The sequence below is a fragment of the Austrofundulus limnaeus genome, unplaced genomic scaffold, assembly GCF_001266775.1.
Source record: "Austrofundulus limnaeus strain Quisiro unplaced genomic scaffold, Austrofundulus_limnaeus-1.0 Scaffold25, whole genome shotgun sequence".
NCBI lineage: Eukaryota > Metazoa > Chordata > Actinopteri > Cyprinodontiformes > Rivulidae > Austrofundulus > Austrofundulus limnaeus.
In genome coordinates this window covers 1,691,072-1,695,484 of record NW_013952427.1, presented here as the reverse complement: position 1 = coordinate 1,695,484, position 4,413 = coordinate 1,691,072, and the positions used below count along the sequence as shown (strand labels likewise).

At 38.7% G+C, this 4,413-nt stretch overlaps 1 protein-coding gene across 1 annotated transcript in view; it reads right to left on the bottom strand.

Annotated features, from left to right (window-relative positions):
- cbarpb (CACN subunit beta associated regulatory protein b) overlaps nt 1–3,568 on the bottom strand; it is a 36,627-nt gene extending 33,059 nt beyond the window's left edge. The window contains exons 1-2 of the mRNA XM_014004524.1: nt 3,281–3,568; nt 1,014–1,197 (exon numbers count right to left, since the gene is read on the bottom strand). The gene's annotated coding sequence lies outside the window, so the exon portion shown is untranslated. The remainder of the gene's footprint in view (nt 1–1,013; nt 1,198–3,280) is intronic.
- Between the last annotated feature and the right edge of the window lie 845 nt (nt 3,569–4,413).

The window sequence follows — 4,413 nt, the reverse complement described above, 5'->3', positions numbered from 1 at the left end:
GGATATAGCTCGCCAGCAGCCTTGCACCGATGACCTAGTTGATGTCATCATTTACCCAGAATGCTTTGCATGTAAATAAAATGGCCACGTCCGTGTACTATATTTTTAAACTTTTAGTTTAAAAATTATAAAAACTAAACATCCTACAGTAATTTTACAGTCTTAATTTTACAGTTAAAATATATGTTTATTAAATAAAGTCTAACGTTACAACTAATCGGGGATCCCGGTAAATGACTCGAGGTTAGTATCATTGTTACTTGGATCGATCTGTATACCCCCACCTCACAGACGTAAAAGTCCGATAAAATGCAACACGACCGTTCAGACTGCAGTCGCTTAGACAAACATCAGATTTAATACCAAGTTCTAAATAAAAAAATGTGTTTTATAATCATAGTGTAATATTTAAGTTCTAACTCAGTAAGTACTCTGTATCGGTGTCAGCTAGTACCCAGACTGAAGTACTCGGTTTGAGAAAAACTGGTATCATGACATACTCTTAAAAGCAAACATGATCTTCTGAAGTGAAGCATAGACAAATTAAAGCCATRTTTTCTTCAGCTGTGTTTGTTTCCAAACAGCTCAGAAAGGCCAAGTCCTGTAAATCCTCCCCTGTGTGTCCATCAGGAGACTTAAACAGCCAGAGCAGAGAAACACAGCAGCTCTTATTAAACACCACAGCCATGCGTTTGCTCTTTTCTATCACACCCAGTAATACTGCTAGTGCTGCATCAACCCCCCCCCCCCCACCCCACACACACACACACATACTCACCCAGCAAAAGGGAGAAGCAACATGCCAGCAGCATTCAGCACTCCCTCCTCTCCTGCCAATCACAGCAGCACCCAACTTTAATCTAGATTTCTCCGCTGCTAGAACCCYTTTAACATCCCACCTCCTCTACAAGCCTGAGCCCTGTTGGAGGAATCCCACCAGGCTGGGCTCAGAATGCTTCCCTTTGCAGCACTGCTGCACCACATCCTGCTCTCTACCAGCTCAGTGGTCTTACCCTGACGGAGGGCAGTGCGCAGCAGTAGCAGCACCAGCTCTGGATGTGTGTGCGTCGGTCTCCTCCTCAGCTCCCTCGCTGCATCCTCAGCCCACCCAGCCGACTTGAGCTCGGGGCAGCAGAGCTTCTCCTCCTCAGGGTCGTTTCTCTGGTCTCGGAGCAACAGGAGGAAAGCTCTGCATGGCTGAGGAGAGACACAGAGGAACGGTTGTTTCATTACTCCACTGCTGGCGTGCGCTCAGAAGGTTTCTCTTCACACAGCTGATGACTGAGACGAAATGCTGTGTGTTTTATTTATGTGTTTCATCTCTTCACCACAGCAGCCTGTCATTTTATTGTTCTAACAATATTCTATTTCCTGTGAAAATGCACTGTGTCCTGAAAGATTTTTGCTAAATATAAAAAAAGATGAAACTAACAAAAACATGGTATAAAAAAAACTGAAATAGTTGAAATTAGCACAAAGAAACAGAAAGAGAACAAACAGTATTTCCTGAATAAAGCTGTAGGAAGTTGAAATCACAAAAAAAGAAATTAGCTGAAAAAAGCTCAAATAAGCTAAAAAAAATTGCTAAAAACACAAAAAACAGCTGAAATTTGCAAAAAAAAAGGTGAAAGAAGCACAAAAGGTTGAAATTAGCAAAAGAACAGCAGAAAATGTCAAAATGACCAAAAGACAGAAAAAAGTAAAATCAGCAAAACAAAAGGTGAAAGAAGCTTAAATTAGTTCAAAGGAGTTAAATCAGAACCCAAATAAAAGGTAAAAAGTAAAGCAAAGATTTATGAGCATTTTCAAGGGTTTTAAGGATATTGAAGATGGCTCCATTCATTTCCAACTAGAAAAAAAGGCAAAAAAAAAAAAAAAGCTAAATATCTCAAACAGCTGCTGAAGTACCAAAAATCACAGCTGGAATGTTCTGAAGGTTTATCTACTTTCCCTCTGGGATCAATACAGTATTTTTGAATTGAATTGAATTTTTTGATAGATAAATTGTCAAAATAACACAAAAAAATTGTTGAACAAGATGTGTGGTGAAAAACATAAAAAAGACAAATGGATCTCAGCTACAAACACAACACATTTTAGCTGAATACCTGTCAAACTAACAGCTATTTGTGTTTGGTTTGCATTCCCGCTATAAAAGACCCAGTATTCATTGAAGGAATGCATATTGCTTTAGTRTTCAACTAAAATGATCTTATAATAAAAAGGGCTGGAAGTGATGTGCTATGTTGTGAAACACTGAGATTTTGTGAAATGCATTAGAGCTTGGAGTTTGTGTTGTTAACAACTCTCTGTTGTTACCATGTCAAATATCTGCAAAATGGACTACGTTAGACCTATTTTTGTGTTGGCGAAAGTTGATTCGTTGTAGCAGCCATCTTATGTTTGATATTCTAAAAGTTAATCAGATGTACACGATTATTTTCTGAACGTTTCAACAAAATCCATCCAGTGGTCATGAAATATTTTGCTAACAGACATCACTGACTGTTTGACAGTACTTTGGTACACCTTGATATTAAAATAGAGTGGTATTAAAACTGATGACAGTAGGCACCCCTGGATATTTTCCTAACAGACAATCAAAGCTGACATTTTAGCGCTCAGATGATCAGTAGTGGATCAGTCTCAGCTACCACACCGCATTTTAGCTGATCTGGCAAACTAACAGCTATGTTTGTGTTTGGTTACATTGATTAWCTGTGGCAACCACTGTTTCCGAAACTTCATCCAATTCTGAAGATAATCAGTGGTTAATTAATSTTTAGCTAACAAACGAACACGCGCGGCGCAGAAAACATTACATTACATTTGGCATTTCAACAAACTGATGCAAAAAATAGGAAAGCTGTATTTTTTTACACAAACTAATAATAGCTGCTAAGAAAATGTCTAAAGATGGTAAGACCCGATCTGCTCGGTAATAACAGAATAATAATATTATAGCTCTCACACACTTCCGGTGGCTTGTTTTAGGAAAATAAAACCATTTCAGGTAATAAATCGCCTGATTTCCTATCTTTCCCCTGGAGCATTTGGGCATCGATTACAGCACGAGTTCTCTAAATGGTTTTTTCTGATCAGTTCTATAGCAAGAAAACAAACGAATTTCAATAGAATTTAAACCTGTTTTCAGAAATAAATGGAGAAAAATAAGTCTAATCCAGGCTAGTAATATTTCAGAGGCGTCTGTTTCCGTCTGGCTGCTGGCAGCGGCAGAAAGCTCCACACAAAGCAGGCTCACGCCGACCCACGAACTCACCTACTCTGCTCGGCCGGCCCGGTCCGTACGGGAGCGGAGGGACGAAGACGAAAGCAACAAACGTTCCCGCGAACACTTTAATGTAGGCTGGGTTTTTTTTTTTTTTTTTTTTAAAGCAGAAAGTATTTATGAATGAAACCCCGCCGTTTAGGACACGCCCACTGCTCTGTCCGAGGTGTAACCACGTGACGCAGAGGCTGAGGGATGGAGAGAGGAGAGGGAAGCAGGAGCATTTCCATTCATAGGGAAGGACAACTGTACTTATATATTTAGTAAGCCAAAAATAAATAAAATAAAAAAATAATCAATAACGCACACTTATCAGAAAAAAAAATCAGCGGATAAAAGTTTGATGTTTTCCTAAGATTTTCCCTCTGGTATTTATGCCTTTCTGATCATGTTGGTTTTTGCTGTTAAAGTATTTTGGCGACGCCCTGTGGCAGAGAGGAGTTATTACTTCAGTTCTTTCTGTCAGCTGTTCCTGTCCTCTGTGTCCTCTGTCCTCCTCACAACTACTTCCATGTCCTCTCTAAATACACCCATATATCTCCTCGCCATTGCATCCTTCTACAAATCCCTTGTCTCTCCAAGGAGAATCACATCATCRTCAGCTCTGACACTTCCTGTTCTCCCGCGTTCACCCACTCATCCCCAAAGGCCTGTGGACTGGTGCATAGGGCTGCAAGGAAAAATTCATAATAGCATTCATTCTGATTTTAATGTCTTGCCTGCATAAAAACACAGTGTGARATTTTCAGTTCCTTCAAAACTATAGTTTTTTTTTAGCTTTTTAGCAAGATTATTGTTAGTTTAGTTGCTCATTTTTTTGCTGCTTTCAATTTGCTAACCTTTTTTCTATTTTTTAGTTAGCGTTTTGTTCTTTTAATTATCCTTGTGCTTTTTAGTTACTGTTCTGAATTATTCTTATAACTTTAACAACTCAGTCTCAGCTTCTTGAGCAAATTTTCAGCAATGTAAATCACTCAGCATTCTTATTTTTCAGCAAAATACATTTTTATTATTATTTAAAAGTTTTGGAAAACTGTGGAAGCCCATTTCCGCCACCCTGATAAAAATAAAACTTGTATCTCGTAATTATGACTTAGCTATCTCATTATTATGAGATACTATCT